Raw genomic sequence first — 15,000 nt, 5'->3', positions numbered from 1 at the left:
TTTAGCTGGCAGCAGAAATTCTCTTCCTTTGAGTTCATTTAGAGAACTATCTAAGAAATAGGGTAGGCGTGGTAGTGGTGGTGGTCATCGTCATTGTCGTCATCATTGCCACCATTGTTATCATTGTCATCATCATCATTGTCATCTTCATCATCATCATTGTTGAGGTGATAGGGGTGGCGATGATGATGGTAGTGGTAGCTGTAGTGATAGTGGTAATAATGGTGTTGTTGCTGTGATGGTGGTGGTGGCAGTGGTGGTGGTGGCAATGCTGGGGGTGCAACTGTGGTGGGGATGGCGATGGTAGTGGTGGTGGGGTGGCTACGGCAGTAGTGATGGTGGCAGAGATAAAGGCATCCCGAATATTATTTTAGCAAGTTTAAAGTGATTTCTTTTGTGCTGTAAACCATTTACTATTTCTGTGGTGTCCCCTCCTTCCCTTGATGCCCTAAGCACGTGCTTATTCTGCTTAATAGTAAATCCAGCATTATATATATATATATACACACACACACACACATATACACATATATATATATATTTCTTTACTGCCCACAAGGGGCTAAACATAGAGGGGACAAACAAGGACAGACAAATGGATTAAGTCAATTACATCGACCCCAGTGCGAAACTGGTACTTAATTTATCGACCCTGAAAGGATGAAAGGCAAAGTCGACCTCGGCGGAATTTGAACTCAGAACGTAACGACAGATGAAATACTGCTAGGGCATTTCGCCAGCGCACTAACATGTCTGCCAGCTCGCCGCCTTTATATATGTATAATATATTATATATATATATATATATATATATATATATATTATATATATATATATATATATAATATATATATATTAATATATAATATATAAATTATATATATATATATATATATATATATTATATATATATATTTAATATATATTATATTATATATATATATTATATATATATATATATATATTATATATTATATATATAATTATATATATATATATTTATCTATATATATTATATATATATATATATATATATATATTATATATATATTATATATATTTATATAGATATATATATATAATATATATATATATACATATATATGAGTGCATGCGTGTTTGTGTTTGTGTTTGTCTCCTCCCACCATCATTTGACAAACCAGTGTTACCGTGGTTAGGAACCTGTAACTTTGTGGTTCAATAAAAAGATCAATAGCATAAGTATCAGCAGACAGGACAATTCATCGACAGACAGTAGGCCGATGGACAACTTACAGACCGGACAATTGACCGATTGGACAATTTTCTGGTTCTATCAGCAACAAAGGCATACCTTTTGTACAAAAGCTTTCTGCTTCCTTGTTCCATTTTGATGAACTCCATGATCGATGCTTCCACATGTTGTCTTATTGTCCAATCAACCAATTGTCCAATCGACAAATTGTGTGTTGGCAAATTGTGTGTTGGCAAATTGTCTGTACATTTAAGTACCAAGCTTAAAAAATAACGAGTACCGGTCTTAAAATTACAGTAGCTATGAACATAGCTGAGATCAACTTCCTTGGTACTTAACTAAACTTAGATTCCAACATCTACAAACCCTTCCATATGACGAATGAAAATCTTAGATATATAAATATGTATGTGCTGTATGTGATGTATGTGTACATATCTATTTGTCTATTTGTCTATCTATCTATCTATCTATCTATCTATCTATCTATCTATCTATCTATCTATCTATCTATCTATCTATCTATCTATCTGTGCAGTCTATTGCCCCTGTGCTTTTGTGTGCGGCAGATGCACAGGGGCAATAGACAGCACAGATAGATAGATAGATAGATAGATAGATAGATAGATAGATAGATAGATAGATAGATAGATAGATAGACAAATAGATGTGTACACATACAACACATACAGCACATACATATTTATATATCTAAGAATCTCATTCGTCATATATATATATATATATTTTACTTTCTTTTCCTTGTTTCAGCCATCTGACTGCGGCCATGCTGGAGCACCACTTTTAGTCAAGGAAATCGACCCCAGAACTTATTCTTTGTAAGCCTAGTACTTATTCTATCGGTCAAAAACCAAACAAAATCTTTGCGTCAGCTGAGAATTGAACACGGGACACCCGCATGGGAGGTGAGCATTCTTCCACTGAACAACTCTGTGTGTGTGTGTGCATACGTGCGTGCATGTGTGTGTGTATGTGCATGTATTCTACAGAAAATAAAGGAATTCTCAAATGCAGGATGGCTGTGAAGACAGATTGCAATTACTTTATTTTATGTAGAATACCAACACACTTAGTGCTTATAAATTTGTTTAGAAAACGTTCTCACACACACAACACACAACACACACACATACATTCACATACACACACACACACACGTACATATATCCCTGGTTTGTTATCATATAGGTTACATATTTTAATACCTAGTGAGTGTTGAAGTGTTTGAGAATAGTAATACGTTTATGTGAAAATAGCAATCTGTTGTCCTCTTAAAACGTAATATTCTCGAATAACAGTGCGTAAATATTTCTAAAATCTTATCCTCATCAAGAAAGCATAAAGACTTCAGCTACTCATCTGATAACAGACATGTTTTGACTGGCTCCTTGAAATCATTTCAATTTTCTTGTAGAACATTGGGACGCTAGGAGTTACTGGAAGAAAGGGGAGGAACACCAGAGGGAATATTGATGTCCTGCAACCCATCAGGAAGATGAATAAGTATATGTGCAACTTGGCATATTATTGTTAAATGAGATTAAACTTTGGAGTTGTTTGATAAGTTTAAAGATCAAATATCTGAACTTACTGAAAACCTTTTACACTGTTTTTCTTTCAATTAAACTCGAATATAATGCTCTTTTACTCTTTTACTCTTTTACTTGTTTCGGTCATTTGACTGCGGCCATGCTGGAGCACCGCCTTTAGACAGGCAAATCGACTCCAAGATTTATTCTTTGGAAGTCTAGTACTTATTCTAGCGGTCTCTGTTGCCGAACCGCTAAGTTATGGGGACGTAAACACACCACCATCGGTTGTCAAGTGATGCTACGGGGACAAACACAGACACACAAACATATACACACACATACATACATATATATATATATATATATATATATGTAAACGTTAAAAAAACACAAACTGGGACAAGAACGTGAAACATTTTGAAGACAACAAAAAAACACACACAGACGGGACTTTCGAAGCTCTCAGTCATCAGTCAAGAACCAGATCATCTTCGCAATTTCGGCTGATTAATCTTGAGATATTATATATATATATATATATATATATATATATATATATTATTATATATACATATATACGACAGGCTTCTATCTTTTTCCGTCTACCAAATCCACTCACAAGGCTTTGGTTGGCCCGAGGCTATAGTAGAAGACACTTGCCTAAGCTGCCAAGCAGTGGGACTGAACCCAGAACCATGTGGTTGGTAAGCAAGCTACTTATCACACAGCCACACCTGCGCCTATATAATACAGAATATAGCAAAATAATTTTGTCATTATCAAGCTGGATTTTGTTGTTATCAAACTAATGTTTGATATATAAATTAGTTTCATATTTTGGCACGAGGCCAGCAATTTCAGGGGAAGAATTAATTCTATACATCGGCCCCAATGTTCAACTGGTACTTATTTTATTGACCCAGAAAGGACGAAAACCAAAGTCAACCTCAGTAGTATTTGGTGTGGCTGTGTGGTAAGTAGCTTGCTAACGAACCACATGGGTCCAGGTTCGGTCCCACTGCGTGGCACATTGGGCACGTGTCTTCTACTATAGCCTCGGGCCGACCAAGGCCTTGTGAGTCAATTTGGTAGATGGAAACTGAAAGAAGCCCGTCGTATATATGTATGTATATGTGTGTGTGTGTGTGTGTGTGTGTGTGTGCATGTGTGTGTGTGTGTGTCTGTCTGTATGTGTGTGTATATGTTTGTCCTTCCAACATCGTTTGACAATCGATGCTGGTGTGTTTACGTCCCAGTAACTTAGTGGTTTGGCAAAAGAGACCGATAGAATAATTACTAGCCTTGCAAAGAATAAGTCCTGGGGTTGATTTGCATGACTAAAGGTGGTGCTCCAGCATGGCCACAGTCAAATGACTGAAACAAGTGAAAGAGTAAAGAGAGTATAGAGAGATGAAATGATACTCGGCATTTTGCCTGGCATGATAACAACTCTGTCTGGAGGAGGTAGTGCTGCCCTGGGTCAAGAGGGTGGCTGCTGGAAGACCCTACGTATGACAACAGGACTATGAACCATGCCACACAAGCCAGAGAAGCCAGCCGTGGCTGTCCGATAATTTCTATGACCACATAACCCATAACATCTGGCCACCTAATTAACCAGACTGCATCCCCCTTAATTATTATGTGTGGGATGCAACTGAGTGAGACCAACAAAAGTCCTTGTAACACTAAAGATGTACTGAAGGCAAGGATTATGGCAGCATTCACAACTTAAACAAGGAGACCATCCAGGAGATTCCTAAGTCGTCTGGGGGCAGGGGTTGAAGCCAATGGTGAGTTTAGCGAATAAGTGTAGTCTTTAGTATTTCAAGATATTTTTATGTAATTTTGATAAATATATCATATATATATTTCACAATATATCTCTCTCTATCCGTTCAGTCGAAGTCGACTCTCGCTCACTCGTTGTATCAGTGTCCTCCAGTCAGTTCCATCCTGGGCCGCTTCTTTCAGATTGTCTATGTCCATTCCAGTATTACTCTTGATAGTGTCAAGCCAGCGGGTTCTTGGTCGGCCTCTTCCTCTCTTGCCACTGACCGTTCCGAGCATGATGTCCTTCTCCAGGGATTTTCTCCGCATAATATGACCGAAATATGCCAATCTATGCTTGGTGATCCTAGCTTCTATATATATTGTGAAATTGAACCTCAGTTCCAGCACTTAAAAAGCCTCTGGTGGTGGCTGGGTACTTGAAGCACGAATAAGTTGTATGAGTTTGTCTAACAGCATATATTCTCTTATACACTTGATTCTATGCTGTCATCCTTACTCTCTTCCTCTTGTCTGAATGAAGAGAGTAAAATAAGACAGAGAGCGGAGGGAGGAGGAGGAGAGGGGAGGGGGTGGAGAACAGTGATCAACAACAGAAGAATTCTTAAGTCTTTGAGACAGCCGAGAAAAGGAGGAGGAGGAATACCATGATTCGATAATCTACATAATTTAGAGAGAGGAGAGAAGGTGAGGGGCGGGAGGAGGAGATGAGAGATGAGGGGAGAGAGGAGAGAGAAAGAGGAGGTGGAGAGAGGAGGGGTGGAGACAGTGATCAACAACAGAATAATTCTTAAGTCTTTGCGACACCCAAGAAAAGGAGGAGGGAGAGGAGAAGGATGATGATGATAAGGAGGAGGAGGAGGAGGAGGAGGAGAGGAAGAGGAATAACATGATTCGATAATCTCCATAATTTAGCAATCACAGAAGATTGATGTGTGAAGTTGTGTTGACCAATTTAAAGTGTGAATAATGTGCTTGTTTGGGAGAGAGAGAGAGAGAGAGGAAGTGTGTGTATGCATGTGTGTATCTGTATGTTTATGTGTATGTGTGAATATGAGAGTTTGTCATTCTATGTATGTCTATGTTTGTGTGTGTATGTATGTGCCCCTGTGTGTGTGTGTGTGTGTGCGGTGTCTGAGTTTGCGTTCGTTGATATATGTGTGTCTGTATCTGTGTGGTGTGTCATATGTGCGTGTGTCCGTGTGTGGGGGGTGTCCGTTGGTCGGTGGAGGTGTCCATGGGTCAGTGGAGGTGTCCGTGTGTGTGTGTATGTGCATGATTTGTGTGCATGTATGTCATTATGTGTATGTGTGTACATATGTGTGTGGTGTATCCTTATGTTTGTGTGGTGTGTGTGTGTGTGTGTGCGTGTGTGTGTGTATATGTGTGCGTGCGTGTGTGTATGTGTGTGTGTGTGTGTGTGTCTGTGTGTGCATGTGTGTATGTGTGTGTATATGTAAGCAAGATACATGAAATAATACTGGAGTTCACTCACAGATATGTCTTCATTGAAAATTTGATAAAATATCGCAACACACTCTCCAACTTTGAAGTATTATCTTATTACAAAGATGTCACAATTTTAATGGCATCATCAATGTTTAGAAATTCTTCAATTCAGCTAACCACATTTTGAAACTTGCTGCCATCTCTAGTCCACAACGATGACACTTCTTTGAAAGGAATCCCATTCTCTGAAACCATTTTATATAGATGCCAGAATGAAGGAAGCGGTGATCTATGCTAAAATAGAAATATTTCATAATTATGTGTAGTTTGCTGGCTGGATTACTTATTACCAATTCAAAGACTGTGAGTTCAGAATGTTACTTCTGATTCCCGGCTTGGCTGTGCGGTCAAGAAGTTTGGTTCACAGCCACGTGGTTTTAAGTTCAGTTCCACTGTGTGGAACTTTGGTGCACAAGTTTCTTCACTCTGAATGAATTTGATAGGTGGAAACTACACAGAAGCCTGTCTTATGTATGTATATAGTACACACACACTTATGTACTTATATATATTATACACCTGCATATATATATGTGTATGTATGTATGTATATATATAATATATATAATATATATATAATATATATATATATATATATATATATATATATTTATATATATAATATTTATATATATTTATATATATTTATATATATATATATATTTATATATATAGATATATTTATATATATATAGAAGAGAGAGGGGGAAGAACAAGAGAGAGATACATACATGTGTATGTGTGTGTGTGTGTGGACCTTTTTTTTTCTGTCCCTCTAATTGTTGTTTTTCCTGTCCACCTTTGTATTGTCTATCTGTCTAGATGCTTTATTGTCCTCTATTGCCTTTTCATTCCATATTTCATATATATATATATATACATATAGCGGCGTACGTACACTTTTGCTTACCTTATAGTAAGTATGTATCTAAATTTTGTATGATTCTTTTACTCTGTCTTTTAGTCCCCTCATGCTTTCTTCCTCATTTCTTTTTCTTGCTCCCCCTCTCTCACATTTCTTGGCCCTCTCTTTCATTAACTCCCACTTTTCCCCCTTGTTTATCTTCCCTGTACCTTTCCCTTTGTCTCTTTGATTTTTTTCTAATCCTTCAATCCTGCTGCTCCCTACTCCTCTCTCCTCCTTCCATGTGACCGATGTCTGGCCAGCCATGATCTTTCTTTCTTTGCCTGACTGACTGACCGCCAACACCTCTTATGTCCGTCTCCTATGTTCCTACCTTTAGGCTTTCACTTCATACACACCAGCTCAATTTGATTCGCTCTCAGTCGAAAGACACCTGTTGTTATTTTCTTGCTGTTTGTATTTGTAAATGCGTACCATGTTCTCTGTTTTTTGTCTTTGTTGTCGTACACATTCGCTAGCTTTCTTACAAAAAATTTAATGGTTTTAGATCAGACTTTTTTGGAGGCAACCAGATCGAACCATCTCAAGTGTAACTGCTCGAAACTGTAAGGACATCTGGTAAATTGACTGATGAAAGAAGGCCACAAATGACCCATCCTTTTTTCCTGCCCCTCTAATTGTTGTTTTTCCTGTTCACCTTTGTATCGTCTATCTGTCCACATGTTTTATTGTTCTCTATTGCGGTTTTGTTCCATTTTTTATATTTATATATACATATAGCAGTGTACATATACGTTTGCTCACCTTATAGTAATATATATATATATATATATAGAGAGAGAGAGAGAGAGAGAGAGAGAGAAGAGAGATAGAGACAGACAGACAGACAGACAGAGACAGAGAGACAGAGACAGACACAGACAGACAGATAGATAAATATCAGGTCATCCCGTAAGTTCTGTCCGAATTTTGAATAAAGAAAACAGGTGATCAAATGTTATATTTAATTGAAATTTAATCACCAATGTACTTTCCTTGATTATCTATGACTTCCTTCCATCTATTTACAAACTTTTTAATCCCATCAATGTAAAACTCTTTTGGTTTCAAAGTGAAGAACTCTGAAATGTCAGTTTCAACCTCCTCCTGGCTTGCGAAAGTTATGTCCCCCAAATGATTCTGTAAACTACGAAATAAATGGTAGTCTGAAGGAGCAAGGTCGGGAGAATAAGGTGGATGAGGGATTTTTTCCCAACCAAGCTCTTCGATCTTCTGTGATGTGGTCTTTGCAGTGTGAGGTCGAGCATTGTCCTGATGAAACATCACTCCTTTTCAATTCACTAAAGCGGGTCTTTTTTTCCTTCAAAGCTTGGTTCAAACGCTCTAATTGCTGACAGTTGACTTGAGCTTTGATTGTTGCATTAGGTGGTAACAATTCAAAGTGAATTACTCCTTTGCAATCCCACCAGATAGAGAGAAGAACCTTTTTCCCATGAAGTTCCCTTCTCGGTTGTGGTTGAGCTTTTTCCCTATTACCAATCCACTGTTTACGACGTTTAACATTTCGATAGAAGATCCATTTTTCATCACCAGTCACAAGTCTATCCAAAAAGGGTGAAATAAGTTCACGAGAATGGAGAGAAGAGCAGATGTCAACTCAGGATTTGCGATTGCTTTCGGACAATTCATGAGGCACCCATTTTCCAAGTTTAGAAACCTTTGCAAGTTGTTGAAGATGATGATGAACAGTTGTATGGTTTGAACTAAGCTTTATTGCCAATTCTTCAACTGATAATGCAGGATTTTCTTCAAGTGATGCCTCAAGGAGCTTATCATCAAACTCAACTGGACGTCCTGTTCGATCTTCATCTTCAAGGCTGAAATCTCACCTTCTGAATTTTGTAAATCATCTTCTGCAACTTCTTTCACTCAAGCATTCTTTCCCATAAACTGAGTATACGTTTTGAGTCGCTTCGGCTGCAGAGTTTCCTTTTTTGTACTCATAAAACATTATGTGCCTTAAATGCTCTTTGGATACTTCTATGTTAGAAAAGGTTTTAATCAAAGAAATTTTAATTCTATTTTTCTGTAAAATAATATTTAATTAGTTTAAATGTACATAAATGCATAAAAATAATTTTTAATTCAATTAGGCATTCTAAAATACTATTAAATTTCATCAATTTTAAAAAAGATAAAATTGTACAGAACTTACAGGTTGACCTCATAGCTAGATAGACATTTATTAGTTATTACTCTACCTTGTTTTCCATCTTGTTTTGCATCTAGGTGCTTACTTGTGTGTGTGTATGTGTGTGTGTGAGTGTGTCTGTGTATACACATACATTCATACATGCATGCATACATGATGATGGCTGTCCACTTGTGACCGAGGAAGACCATTGCCGACCTTCAGGAACATTGTGTGCTCTAGGACTACTTATATTTTGCATTTGCGGCTCCGTTGGTGGCTAATGAGCTCTGCTCTTGACAAGCATACACGACTGCAAACATTGCAGACCAAGCTTTCCCCATTCACTATATGAGCTGTGCGCTTTTGCGCAGCTCGCTTAAGTTCTTCATGCTGGATACGTGCTCTCTCGATACATACATACATACATACATACATACATACATACATACATACACAAATACATACATACATACATACATACACACATACATACATACATACATGCAAACTACTTGGTGACCTTCGTAGCATGAATAAGCACCCAGTCCACTCTGTAAAGTGGTTGGCATTAGGAAGGCATCCAGCTGTAGAAACCATGCCAAAACAGACATTGGCGCTGAACACAGTCATCTGACCTGTTGGATCCTATCAAATGATGATGATGATGATGATGATGATATATTCACCTACTCTGAAATAATAGTGTCTGAACTTCTTGTTTCAAACAAGTGTACTTTTCGTGCAACCCCTTCACTAGAAGCCTACCAAAAGCTAAGTTTTGCTCCCTTTCACAAACCTATTCCAAAACAGACTTTACTGGGATGTTTGTGTTTCATTTAAACTGAAACTCATTTTCATGTGTTCATGTGTTCATGAAAAGGTTGATTGCTATAGCCATTAACTAATTAAAAAAAAAGAATTCTTCGATTAAATAGCTATTACTATTCGTCAATTGAATGTAAAGAAAAAGTAAATATTGAGAGAGGGTGAAGAAGGATCGGTGATTGATCAAGTGAGAGAAAATTTATTGAATGGAAAATCCCGATTGGATTAAATTGGCAAATAATGATATCATCCGTAAAAGACATTTTTTCCGCTGAAAGAATTAAGTGCCAGCCAAAACAAGATCACAATGAAGAAATTCTAAAAGAAGAAACTGTAATGGACATTTAGAAATTACGTTGATAATATCATCTTTAAAGAATTATGGAAATTCCTTTATTATTTTTCATTTCATTAACCAAGCAGAACTTGAACAGATTCACACCAGCTTCACCGCAGCCCTCACTTTCTATATTCAATTAAATGCAGACAAGGAGTAAGACAGAGGTCCTATCCTGTCAAGACAAAAAGCCCCATTGGATTAAATTGGCAAATGGAGACGGTTTCTGAAAAGTATATCATTTGGCTTTTCACCAATTCAATTAGCAAATGAAATTGTGAAGAAGTTGCATCCAATATTTCCAAGCTGAAGCTTTCAAGACGGAGGATTTCTAAGAAGGGGTTTTTATTATTGATATGAAGTAAGAAATCAAATTGAAAGTAACTTCTTTCCTCTTCACTGTTCTAGTCTAATAAATAACAGTAGATCTAAATATTAGTTTTCGTCTGTATTCATATTGACACACTCACATGCATATGCACACACTCACACGCATACACACACACACACACATACACGTATTTATTATATAAAATCCGTTCTGTCTGTCTGTGTGTTTTATAGGATCTCAGGCATCCTCCATTCGATTGCGCTCAAATTTGATATGTAGATACCGACGGTATCAGGGCATGTATAAGTCTTGAAAAAATTACAAAAATCGATTCCAGGTGAGAATGCGATCGATAAAACCGTGGGGACGTGCATTTGTACGCACAAGTACATCAGCTGTTGCGATCGATACTACAAGAAAAATGTACGTGAAGTTTGCGCAAAAAAAATCATCATGCTTTTCCATCTAGATTTACCCCCAGCTAACCCATTTGCATGCATCGTTTTTGTCCTGCTTTTCTTCCGTCAACCTGTACATAACTGCACCTTCCATTTTTTGTTGTTTTTGTACTGCTTAAAGGCACGTTTCTTTCCTGCCAAGCTTACTGTTTAAACCATGTTTGTGTTCTCCCAGTCAACAGCCTTATCATTACTGGTACTTTAAACTCTTCGGTTGCATATTTGTCTGAATAAAATCGTTTTTCTTTGGAATAGAAAAAAAGTCTATCTTTATTTCTTCTTTTGCTGGTGTCTCAAATTTAGATTAAATCAATGTTTCTCAAAGGGGAGGCCTACGGGACGGTCAGACAAGTTGTTTTGAGAAAATTTGATTTAAATGTTTGACATAGGCGCAGGAGAGGCTGTGTGGTAAGTAGCTTGTTTACCAACCACATGGCTCCGGGTTCAGTCCCACTGCGTGGCACCTTGGGCAAGTGTCTTCTATTATAGCCTCGGGCCGACCAAAGCCTTGTGAGTGGATTTGGTAGACGGAAACTGAAAGAAGCCCGTCGTATATATATATATATATAGATATATATATATATATATATATATGCGTGTGTGTGTTTGGTGTCTGTGTTTGTCCCCCTAGCATCGCTTGACAACCGATGCTGGTGTGTTTATGTCCCTGTTACTTAGCAGTTCGGCAAAAGAGACCGATAGGATAAGTACTGGGCTTACAAAAGAATAAGTCCCAGGGATGAGTTGCTCAATTAAAAGCAGTGCTCCAGCATGGCCGCAGTCAAATGACTGAAACAAGTAAAAGAGTAAAAGAGAGTAAAAAGTATAGCATTTGAGTATATTGTAATAAGAGAGAAATTTTGTTGGGCATCATTTATTTTCAAAAGCCTGTGTATTGTTGACAAGATGGTGGCTGTTGAAGGCCAAGTAGTTAAAGTTGAAGAAGTGGTGGCAGCTGCCGAAAGCCCAGAATGTCAACCACTGAAGATATAAGTTACAAGTTGTTGCGATAGATTATGTAAGAATAGCAAGCAAAAAAGAAAAATGAAAGAAAAAAAAATAATGTCATCAAAATAGAAATATGATGGAAAAAAAAATATATTCGAGAAAGCTGCAACAACAAAAACTGTTATCAATGTCAACAAGGAATGTTTTATAGAAACAGAGAAAACATAAATTTACACGTGCATCGGCAGCAAATATACCCAGCGTTGTATGGTCAGGAATATGGTGGAGAAGAAAAAGGAAAGAAAAAGAGAGCTGAGTTGCAATTTCAAAAAAAAAAGAAAAAAATGTGTGAAATGTTAGCGTGTTCTTCATAGGTTTTTGGTAAGATTTCAGTTTGATTTAGAACTACTGAAGATTTCGTGAGGAAGGTAGAGAAAATGGCTGAAACCAGGCAAATTTATATAGAAAACCCTCTTGTATCAAAGGAAAGTAAATTGCTGTTGGACATTGATTTTTGACTTTTTTTAATGGCTTAATCACAAACAAATAAAAAAAAAACCAATGCCAAAGATTCGTTTGGTGGTGGTGGTGGTGGTGGTGGTGGCATTGGTGATGGTGGTGATGGTGGTGTTGCTGGTGGTGGTGGCAGTGGCAATGGTGCTGGTGGTGCTGGTGAAGGTGGTGGTGGCAGCAGTGGCGGCAGCAGCCGCAGTGGTGGTGGTGGTGGTGGCTGTGGTGGCGGTGGTGGTTTTGCTGGTAGTGCTGGGGGTGCTGGTGGTGGCGGCGGCGGTGCTGGTGTTTCTGGTGGTGGTGGCAGCGGCGGTGGCGGCAGCAGTGGTGGTGATGCAGTGGTGGTAGTGCTGCTGGTGATGGTGATGGTGGTGGTGGTGGTGGTGTTGGTGCTGGTGCTGGTGGTGCTGGGAGGAAACAGAGCAAGTCATGGGTTATCTTCAGAGCTGAAGCTTTATCAGAATACTTGCAACAAAACAGAATTTGCTAATGGAACCCAAGCAGCAGGTGGTATTATGGAATGGGGTAACGAGTTAACCCTTTTGATATCAACCCACCTGCGACCATCCCTAGCTCTTTGATACAAACTTCCGGTTTAAAACAATCTAAATTAAAGCTGGTCATCAAAATTAGGTGCAATAGTGACTGTGTGGTAAGAAGCTTCCTTTCCAACCACATGATTCTGGGTTCAGTTCCACTGCATGGCACCTTGCAAAAGCATCTTCTACTATAGCCTCAGGCCAACTAAAACCTTGTGAGTGGATTTGATGAATGGAAACTGAATGAAGCCTATCATATATATATGTATGTGATTATGTACAAGTATCGGTGTTTGTTCCCCTGCCATCGCTCGACAACCGATGTTGGTGTGTTTATGTCCTCATAACTAAGTGGTTCAGCAAGAGTCTGGTAGGATAAGTACTAGGCTGACAAAGAATAAGTCATGGAGTCGATTTCTTCAACTAAAACCCTTTACGGTGGTGCTCCAGCATGGCTGCAGCCAAGTGACTGAAACAAGTAAAAGAATAAAAAATGAATTCCAAATACCAGTTTAACAATCTTTTATCTTTTCTGTTATCTTTCATTTGTTTTGGTCATTAGACTGTGGCCATGATGGGGCACTGCCTTGAAGAATTTTTAGTCAAATGTATCAATCTCAGAACTTATTAATAAAAAGTCTGATACTCATTCTATCAGTCTCTTTTGACAAACTGCTAAGTTATGGGGATGTAAACACACCAGCACTGGATGTCAAATGGTGGAGTGGGGAACAAACACAGACACAAAGACATGCACGCATAGATATATAGATATACATATAAATGACAGGCTTCTTTCAGTTTCCATCTACCAAATCCACTCACAAGGCTTTGGTCGACTCGAGGCTGTAACAGAAGACACTTGCCCAAGATGCCATGCAGTGGGACTGAACACTGAACCATGTGGCTGTGAAGCAACCTTCTTACCACACAGCCATGTCTGTGCCAATGTCAATGTTATTTTAGTAAATTCTTTATTATTTTCAAAATTAATTGACTAAAAGGCAACAGATTTCTATAAAAATACAGGTCGTCATCAACTTACAACCTATCCGACTTACAACTGATCAACTTACAATGGTTGGCGCACCAGCTCCCAGCAGCAATATTGAATAGTCCAGTTGTAATCTAATGGGTTTAATTTCTTAGAAATGAACCCATCTTCGGATGATGTCAGCTAAAAAACGCTTCCCCTAGTTTTATAAGGCGTCTGCTTGAGACGCTAAAATTTTTGACTAACGCCAGTATAATAGTATAATACAGAATGCTGCGTGTGACTTTTACCTGAGAATGTACCTTAAGAATATTGAAAAGAATATACCTTAAGACTATAGAAACGGTTGCAAGATGCTACGAAAATTTTAGGAAAATAAAAATAAGAAATAATTGGAAATTTTACCGGTGAGTGTGTTACATTATAAGGCACAAAAAAAAAAATGACTCTCCCCAAACACAACAGAATACCTTAAGAATGTAAAATATAAAACAAAGCTATGTGTAGGCCTATAGGCCAGAACAGTAAGAACAATGGGTAGAATTGTGATTGTATAAGAAGTGCTGTTGTTTAGCTGGTGAGCGTGAGTTTAACCCTTGAGTTAGTCTGTTATATATTTTCTGGTTGAAGTAGAATGAACCATCGGCAAAGCAGGTATTAGAGTCTCTAAGAGGAGGAGAGGTAGGTAGGTAGGTAGATAGGTAGGTAGATAGATAGATAGATAGATAGATAGATAGATAGATAGATAGATAGATAGATAGATAGATAGATAGATAGATAGATAGATAGATAGATAGATGGATGGCTGGATGGATGGTTGGATTGGTTGGATGGATGGATGGATTGATGGATGGGTGGATGCATGGATGTGTAGTTAAAGAAATAGAGTAGGATAGATGGATGATTAGAAAG

The sequence above is a fragment of the Octopus sinensis genome, linkage group LG15 (assembly GCF_006345805.1).
Source record: "Octopus sinensis linkage group LG15, ASM634580v1, whole genome shotgun sequence".
NCBI lineage: Eukaryota > Metazoa > Mollusca > Cephalopoda > Octopoda > Octopodidae > Octopus > Octopus sinensis.
Note: the sequence above shows the minus strand (reverse complement) of the source record.